Source organism: Podarcis raffonei, chromosome 10 (assembly GCF_027172205.1).
Source record: "Podarcis raffonei isolate rPodRaf1 chromosome 10, rPodRaf1.pri, whole genome shotgun sequence".
Classification (NCBI taxonomy): Eukaryota; Metazoa; Chordata; class Lepidosauria; order Squamata; family Lacertidae; genus Podarcis; species Podarcis raffonei.
Genome location: NC_070611.1, coordinates 64,416,521 through 64,426,379, shown reverse-complemented (window position 1 = coordinate 64,426,379; position 9,859 = coordinate 64,416,521).

Below are 9,859 nucleotides of genomic sequence, written 5' to 3'. Positions count from 1 at the left end.
TTCTGCCTGGCTTTCAATTTGAATTTAGCCTGATCTTTTATTCCCCTTCCTTCCCTCCCTCTCCCCTTTTTATGAAGATTACCCGCTCTGGGATCCCACAGCTAATTCTCCCCTGGTCTCCTCGCTGGCCCAAACAGGACTAATTTATCCATCTAGCCCTGATGATCATCTAATGTTTATTGGATGGATTTTCCCCTATATTGATTTTAGAATTTAGAATTTATTGTTATTCATGTTTTATACTGTATTTTATGCTGTCTTTTGTTGTATCACAAGTGTTTTAAATTTGTTGTTAGCCGCCCTGAGCCCGGTTTTCTGAACCAGGAAGGGCGGGGTATAAATAAAAATTTATTATTATTATTATAGCTAACATAAGAGTGCAGATTTCTGCAGAGAGACTTTAGCACAGTGGCAGAACACCCGCCTCCCATGCAGAAGGTCCCAGGTTCAATCCCTGCCTTCTCCAGGTAGGGTGGGAGAGAAGCCTTGTCTGAAATTCTGGAGAGCCACTGCCGGTCACTGATCAAGACAGACAAATGGTCTGACGCAGTACAGTGTTACCTCAGGTTACATACGCTTCAGGTTAAATATGCTTCAGGTTACAGACTCAGCTAACCCAGAAATAGTACCTCAGGTTAAGAACTTTGCTTCAGGATGAGAACAGAAATCGTGCTCCGGCGGCGCGGCAGCAGCAGGAGGCCCCATTAGCTAAAGTGGTACTTCAGGTTAAGACATAGCTGTCAACTTACAGATTTGAAAATAAGGGACCAGCAGCCTCGAAAATAAGGGATCAGCAGCCAAAATAAGGGATTTTGGCTTAGCTTATACAGAAATCCGCCACTGATGGAGCCATGCTGCTTTGGCTGCCACTGACTGTGTTTTGCAGGGGGTTGGACTAGGTGATCCTAAGGGTCTACAACTCCAACCAAAGAAGAGTGGCAGACAAAACTGATGAACGACGTCGAGATGGCAAAGCTTACAGGCAGAATTAGAAACCAGGAAGAGGACCTCTTTAATAAAGAATGGGGAAAGTTGATAATTTAGTTGAAAAGCTATTGTAAAGAGTTACATACATTGGTAGGATTGACAGAAAACCTGTAGTAAAAATTTGAACTATGGATGGACAAATGATTTATAAAAATAGAGCTATGAAAAGGATGCAGAGGGGGAAATCACTACATAAAGATGCTGCACTGGTTGGAGGGTATGCTAAGCAGCACGTGGGGGTTGCCGTTGTCCTGGCGCAAGGAGTTCCATCGGCCCTTTCCCACCCGAGAGAGAGGGGGGGAGGGAGAGAGACTCTCGCCCACGCTGCCCGCGAGCCCGGCATGAGGTGCTTGCTGTGCCGTGGCAGCCGCTGAAGCGCCACCTTTCTGCGTCCCTCCCCATTCCCTCCTCTTCCTCCTCCCTCAGGCCGTCTCCTCAACCGCTGCTGCCGCTGCCGTCTCCGGCTTCCCCTGGCAGCGCAGCGGAAGTCTTGCAAGAGAGGGGCTGCCTGCCCACCCACCGCCACCCATCTCCTGACGACGCGCCCCTGAGGCGAAAAGGGAGAGATGGAGACACAGCAGCTCGTGCGCATGCTCTCTTGCATGGCAGAGGACCCCAAGCTGCTGCTTCCCTCCCTAGCCGGGCGAGCATGAAACCCGGGAAATTTAAGGGACATCATCAATAAGGGACAGCAGTGGGACACGGCGCTGGGATAAGGGAGTTTCCCGCCAAATAAGGGACGGCTGACAGCTATGTTCCAGTGTCCCTAGAATGGGATCACTTTCTGGTTGTTGTAGGTAGAAAAATGGCAGTAAGAACTTGATACCCACCACCTGCAATCCTCTTCATCAATTGTGCTGCCGACTGAGAAGTGACGGGTAGAAGACAAAGACAACAAAGAGGGGAAAAGAAAAGTTGTCTGAACATACAAGAGACAAAGAGAAAACTATCAAGCAATTTTTTTTTTAAGGAGGGGAATAATCAATTGGCAGGAAAACTTCTTAAGAGATATAAATCAAATGGTGGCAGGCATATGAAAAGAAAACATTGCGTGTGTGTGAAATCTGACAGGGACATGAGAAATGAAAAGCATCTATCAAGGCGGATGGGCTTGGGTTGGATTTTTTTCTTTTCTTTTTAAGGCCTTGGAAAGACAGGCATGTAAAATGCTTTTTTTTGTTTTCTCCCGTTTCAAAAACGGAGAAGCAGGAGCAGTATTCTGAACTGCCTTCTTATTTGAGCACTGAGTTGAGTCAAGAATTCTTGGGCTGGAATCCCAAACTGCTTGAGGAAGTCTCAGCTGTCTAGGGCTGGCAGGAGCTGCCAGTTTCGGGGCCTGAAAGCTGCTTCTGTGGCACTGTCTGGTTTTTAAACCTTTCCAGACCCAGGATCTGCCTCTAGCTCAAACATACACTCTGGGACCAACTTCAAAATTTGTTACCATATATATATGTATGTTAGTAGTGCTGCAATTGTGATCAACCCTAGGTCCAATAATCTGGCCTTACACCCTTTTGCAGGGTTATTTAATTCCTGAAAAGTTAAACAATCTTGCGTTTTGTGTGTAAATTCTATCACTTTGCAATTTATAACGGGGTTGGGGCAATTACAGTTTCTCTCAGTTTCTTGTTCCCCTCAATCTTCTGTTCAGATTGTCCTATATATCCATCAGCTTGTGATTTTATATATATATATATATCCCTCAAAAAAATTCAGCAGCTTTTTAGTGCTAATGACCACATTTTAGCAAGCAATTTTCTCACATATAATGTACTTTTGCATGTTTATTTTTACTAATCTCCACATTATATACATATATACTTTAAAAACTTCCCTATACAGGGCTGCCTTCATATGTCTTCTATAAATTGTTTAGTTATTTATTTTTTTGACATCTGATGGGAGGGTGCCACTACCGAAAAGGCCCTCTGCCAGTTTCCCTGTAACCTCACTTCTCGCAGTGAGGAAACTGCCAGAAGGCCCTCAGAGCTAGAACTCAGTGTCTGGGCTGAACAATGGGGGTGGAAAAGCTCCTTCAGGTATACAAAGCTGAGGCCGTTTAGGACATACTATATATAATACCCATATATGTAATCCCAGACATTCAATGCCAGGTTGATCTACTACCCTGTTTCTTTAAAAGATAAAAAAGACACAAAACTGTTTTATGAGAAATGGCATGTGAAGAAACATGTGTCCATTAACTTGTTCCCATATGCTATATCCATAATGGGTGTTGGCTTCTCAGTTCTATAACAGAGACCTAATGGGATGGCCTGCTTGGGTGATTAAGATACCATGGAACCATCACATGAGATCATAGCTCTTATTATTAAGTAAAAAAAAGTTTCTGTTCTGAGAAGATTCAATCCATTTAGCAGTATGTGATTCTGAAAAGATTGCAGCGTTTGGAACTTTTTAGTTTAGAGCAAAGGCGAGTGAGACGTAACATGATAGAATTCTACAAAAATTATGCCTGGCATGGAGAAAGAAGAAAGAAGATTTTTTTTCTCCCCCTCTCACGGCATTAGAACTTTCATTCATCTGTACTGAAACTTCCAACATTCAATGGACGTCCATTGAATGTTGGAAGTTTCAGTACAGATGAATGAAAGTACCATTTCGTGTAGCGCATGAACTTCCACAGAAGGCAGTGATGGTCAGCAATGTGGATGGCTTTAAAAGAGGACTAGGCAGATTTATTAATGGCTACTATTTGTGCTTTGCTCTGCCTCCACAACTGGTATGCTTCTGAATACCAGTTGCTGGAGTCCACAGGAGGGGAGAGCTGTTTTTGTGCTCAGATCTTGCCGGTGGGTTCCCCACAGGCCTCTGTTTGTCCACTGTGACAACAGCAGGCTGGACTAGATGGGCCATTGGCCCAATCCAGCAGGCCTTTCCTATGTTCTTACTCTGAGTAAAACTATGACGAATTCTACCCTTGATTTATATCTTCAGTTTACAGTGGACGCTTGGGTTGTGAATGTGATCTCTGCGGCATGTACGTTCGCAACCTGCAGCAGTGGGTCTGCGCACGCAATTTAGTGCTTCTGCACATGCGTGACTGCCAAAACCCGAAAGTAACCCAAGGTATGACTGTATTTGCCACTCTTCATGCAACATCACAGAATGTTTTGCAGATAAAAGCAGAAAATACACAACAACAGTGAGCAAGTAGAATAAAACAACACAAGACAAAACAATCACAAGACAAAGTCCCTTGGAGGGCTATCAGTGGAACTACGCAGAAGTAGGCATTCTTCACCAATCTCCCCCTTCATGCTTCTTGAACTAGAAGCTTTCAAAGCAGTTCTCTTGCTTTTCATGTCTTCACCCTTTTCTACCTTCATCAGTTTGCACTGACTCCTCCTGTCTCTTCTGATGAAAGCCAGAGGAAGGGCTTGAGAAGTAAACTCTGGCATCTCATCTCAGCACAGAGGCTTCCACCTTCCATGCAAATGAGGACTGTGGACATTTCTAGTATCGCTTGCCGCTGTTATTTGTATCGCTTGATGTCTTCATTGGCATTTCTTCCCTCTCCTTCATTTGGTGATGCCACCACACAGCCAAATCTGAGTGGCTATATAGCATAGCACCATGATCCTGTTCGCCGTTTAATCTCTGATTCGCTTGGAACACTGATGTGATTAATTCAGGAATTTGCTTGCAATTGATTTCTCTTGCCCAAATCCGGTTGGCTATGTTGCAGCATGCTATCAACCCATTCGTTCTCCATGTGATCCCTGTGTGGCTGGAACCACATTACAAACCCAGGAAGGAGAAAGAAACAGAAACTAGGGGGAGAATTGGCACTGAGGTAGTCAGCTAGGAAAATCAATGGCTCAGAACAATATTTCAAAAAGTTAAAACCTCAGCGCCTAGGGCTTGCCGATCGTATGGTCGGCGGTTCGAATCCCCGCGGCAGGGTGAGCGCCCGTCTTTCGGTCCCAGCTCCTGCCCACCTAGCAGTTCGAAAGCACCCCTAAGTGCAAGTAGATAAATAGGTACCGCTTTATAGCGGGAAGGTAAACGGCGTTTCCCTGCGCTGCGCTGGTGCTGGCTCGCCAGAGCAGCTTTGTCACGCTGGCCACATGACCCGGAAGTGTCTCCGGACAGCGCTGGCTCCCGGCTTCTTAAGTGAGATGAGCGCACAACCCTAGAGTCGGACACGACTGGCTCATACGGGCAGGGGTACCTTTACTTTAAATATTAGCAGACATTTTTTCTCAGGAAATACAACTAGCCCCTTCTTTTCAAGTTGCCATTTTGGGCCCAAAATTCAAAACTGGAGACAATTTTGCATGGTCCTTATTTTAAAGGTTCCATCTATTTAGCTAAAGTTTGTTTTCTCTATTATACTTGTATATCACTCAGAAGCTGCATTATATCTCTCCCCAAGGAATTGCCCATATTTCTACATCCCTTGGGGAAAGTCAGCATTCAAATCCATACTCCTTTGACCGATTACAACTGAAACACACGGATAGCAACCCTTTTTGTGACAACCTCTGTAAATGAAAAAGTTCCACATTCATTTATTATAATGCAAGCAATTCAGTGCAAAAGTTAAACATACCTGGAGAGTGTCAAGGTCAGGGAAAAAAAATACTGAATCTCCTCTTGTAAAAAAAAAAGAAAAAAGGCACATTTGCTAAGGGTTTGCATTAAAACCAAAGAACCTGCATTTTAATGATATATATTCAGAAGCCTTACCTTTGTGGAAAGAAGATTGAACTTCTTCCAAGAGCCCCTTTGAGTTTGTGCAGTCCCATACCACATCCCAACAGCTGCCCACAGGGTTAACAAAATATTTGATCTGTAGGTAGGGACTGGGAACCAGAATCATAGTGGGTGTGTTGGAAATGCCCTAGAACAATGCATCTTGACATTTGCCTGAGTAGGCCACTCTCCCATATTTCCGACTGGTGTGCATCTGAATATAGGTGCACATTCAGGAATATATTGAATTATGTGCTTGTGTTCCAACAAAATCTCCGTAGTAAGAGGAGTGGATTTCAAAGAGCACATGAGTCTTCCTGTGCCAGTGTGGTGTAGTGGTTAAGAGCAGTAGTCTCGTAATCTGGTGAACTGGGTTCGCGTCTCTGCTCCTCCACATGCAGCTGCTGGGTGACCTTGGGCCAGTCACACTTCTCTGAAGTCGCTCAGCCCCACTCACCTCACAGAGTGTTTGTTGTGGGGGAGGAAGGGAAAGGAGAATGTTAGCCACTTTGAGACTCCTTTGGGTAGTGATAAAGCGGGATATCAAATCCAAACTCTTCTTCTTATGGACACCACTTTTCTCCAGTTATTGACCTAGTTTCAAATCAATATATACATACTAGTAAATTTCACTTGCATTGAGAATGCAGAGATACATGCTCCTTGCCTGCTGGTAAAAATGTGCCTTTTTTTTAATGTATGAAGAGGAAATGGAAATCTCCAAGCCTAATCTTCCAACCCATGAATTTTGAACATGGTCTTTGCTGAAGTACTGGCCCCTCTTAGAAGGGTGCAAGTGGGACCTGCAACAAAATGTTGCAATCAGAATTATCATGCAGTGTATATAGGGTGGTGACCCCAAAATGGACATCTTCTGCTGTTGCCATTGTACTCTGGCATGAATGGCCTTCCTTCTGTTGTACATGAAGCAGTTGCTCCAGAAATCTTGTGAAGACTCATCTTTTTGCACAGGCCTTTAATATTGGAGCTTTTAAAAGATGTCTAAGTCCTCTGAATTCCTGTTTTATTTGCCTTTATGTGTTTCTGTACTGCTATTTTACTCGTTTTGTTTCAATGTTTTAAGGATACATTGTTTGTTGCTTTAGACTATACACCGCTTAGATATTTTTGAAGTACAGTCAAACCTCAGCTCCTGAACGCCTCCGTATGTTTTGGCTCCCGGACGCCTGAAACCCGGAAGTGTGTGTTTTGGTTTTTGAACGTTTTTTGGAAGCCAAACATCCGACGGGGCTTCCGCTTGAGTGCAGGAAGCTCCTGCAGCCAATCAGAAGCTCGGCCTCAGTTGTCGAACATTTCAGAAGCGAGATGGGCTTCTGGGACTGATTAAGTTTGACAACCAAGGTTTGACTGTGTTAGGTAGTTCATGAATCACACTAAAACACACACTATATAACCATACTGACAATGCTCACGACTCCCACCAGCCCCAGCCAGCATTGCTGATGTCCAGGGATGATGGAACTTCTGCAACATCTGGAGAGCGCTGGGTTGGGGAAGCCCAAATTATACGTTATAGATTCTTGGCGCTCCCCTTTTGTCCTATGCACTCCCAGCAGTTTCCAAACATCTTCGCCGCATGCTTCTCAGAACCTTCCGCCTCGCAGAGAAGCGAGCCAGATTAGAGCAGCCGAGAGGGCGGAGAGGAGCGTTTTGTCTCCCAAATATTGTAATTGATTTAGCAGCAGTTTAAAAACAATGTTGAGCATTGTCAAGGATGCTCCTCCGTGGCATTAAATCAAGTTCCTTGAGATGGATTAGACGCTATCCACATGCTATCTGAAAAATCTCAAGGGCTGTTTCTCGCTCGGCAATTTACGATTGCCTTGTTAGAGAATTGCATATTGGGCCTCTCTGGAGTCCAAGGAGGAGCAGAGATGAATAGCATGCAAACCCCATTGAACAATTTCTTACTTTGTAGTGCAGAATCCCAAGCATCTTGTGGATGGGTCCTTTTTAAAAAATGCATGCTGCCTTATAGGACAATAATCATTTTGTAATATTCCCGATATTTAAATCATATTTATAATAACACAGCTTTAATGTAACATCCCCTCATAAAGTTCTCGGGGCATTTTATAAGATGCATAAAGCACAGGGAGGAAAATAGGAAATCCTAACTTAACAGAATCACCTACGGCAGGGTCTTGGAAGCAACCTAATGAGGCCGATATACCAAATCCCAAATTGACAGTTTAAGTGTTTTAAGTAGTATCTATAATAATTCAGAGATGCTTAAAGATATCTCTCGCTATAAAACCCCTCCTTTAACTAAACAGTTGGTTGAGCTGGTAGCTTATTTTCAGTTTATGGGTTCGTTGAGAGAGTGGAACATTTCGAGGTTTGTAATTTACAAAGGTTCCCTTTAAAATGTTTAAAGGGGTCAACCTAAGGATAAATTTCTGACTGTGGTCTCTCTCTCTCCTGTTGCTATCCTGTAGAGCAGTCATCACCAATAAGAAAAGACCAATAACCCAGTTTCCAAGCCAAGGAATACTGAAAGGATTGGCATCCTAGTCCACGTTGCACCTTGCTTCTAAAAATTAACCCTGAGTAGACCAAGCAGGCACCCAAGGTGGATCTATGGGAGCAGGACTGGTTTGGGCGCAAACCTTCTGGGGCACCGCAGCAGGCACTGCAACTATGAAGTCCAGGAAAAGGCAAGAGGTGGGAACATTGAATTTTGGCATCGCCCAGGTTGCCACTGAAATTTGAGATGCCAAGATCTGCCACTGCAGGTACAGCTTGCTACCTGCCAGGCTGAACACGGTCTGTTGTTGTTGTTGTTGTTTAGTCGTTTAGTCGTGTCTGACTCTTCGTGACCCCATGGACCAGAGCACGCCAGGCACTTCTGTCTTCCACTGCCTCCCGCAGTTTGGTGAAACTCATGCTGGCAGCTTCAAGAACACTGTCCAACCATCTCGTCCTCTGTCATCCCCTTCTCCTTGTACCCTCCATCTTTCCCAACATCAGGGTCTTTTCCAGGGAGTCTTCTCTTCTCATGAGGTGGCCAAAGTATTGGAGCCTCAGCTTCACGATCTGTCCTTCCAGTGAGCACTCAGGGCTGATTTCCTTCAGAATGGAGAGGTTTGATCTTCTTGCAGTCCATGGGACTCTCAAGAGTCTCCTCCAGCACCATAATTCAAAAGCATCAATTCTTCGGCAATCAGCCTTCTTTATGGTCCAGCTCTCACTTCCATACATCACTGCTGGGAAAACCATAGCTTTTACTATACGGACCTTTGTTGGCAAGGTGATATCTCTACTTTTTAAGATGCTGTCTAGGTTTGTCATTGCTGAACACAGTCTACCACTATATATTTTTTCTGCACTCCCAGTCAGGCAATGGAACAGAAGGTTTAATGTTGTCATGCATTACTTCTGGGTTGCCAACTGACCTGAAAAAAAAACAAAAAAAGCCTGGCCTGCTCACAGGGTTGGTGCCACTCAAGAGATAGGAGAGAATTTTGATTCTGTTTGCAATTAAAACCGAACCTGTTTATTTCACACTTTCTGAAACAATACCAGAACTGAGACACAGCCATCCTTCAATTTTTCAATACTCTGAATTTTGCAATGCAGCTTTCCAACCAAGTCATGTATACACAATTGCTACACTAGGGTAAAGTTTGCATTAAAATGTGTGCATTGGTGTAAACAACACACAAAACGCAGTATATCAGTTGCATATCCAAAAATGATTATTAGGTGAAATTTGCATTAAACTGCTGATGAATGTTCATGAAGACTTTCTTTTTAAAAGATAAAAATGCAAACTTGCAAAAATGTGGAGAACCTCGAGTTGGAAAAATGAGAAACTGAGAGACCACAGGCTCAAAATGGCGGGGAAGGGCTGAGAAATCCAGGTGTACCTTATTGTCTGAGTCTGCAACCAGGGGATACATCAATAGCTGCTGGTTGGATAATTAGGCAGACAGATGGGAGGCAGAACCAAATTGGGAATTAGGGAGCAGGCAAAAGCTGATGTGGAGAAACAGTTGTTTTTTGACCAATAAATATATGCAGATCCAAGCCGGTTCTGGCTAGTCCTTTATTACAATCATTTTTCATTGCGGCAAACCAGTTTTTCTCTTGAGAGATAGCCAAGAGAATGACGATACCTTTGGGTTCCAAG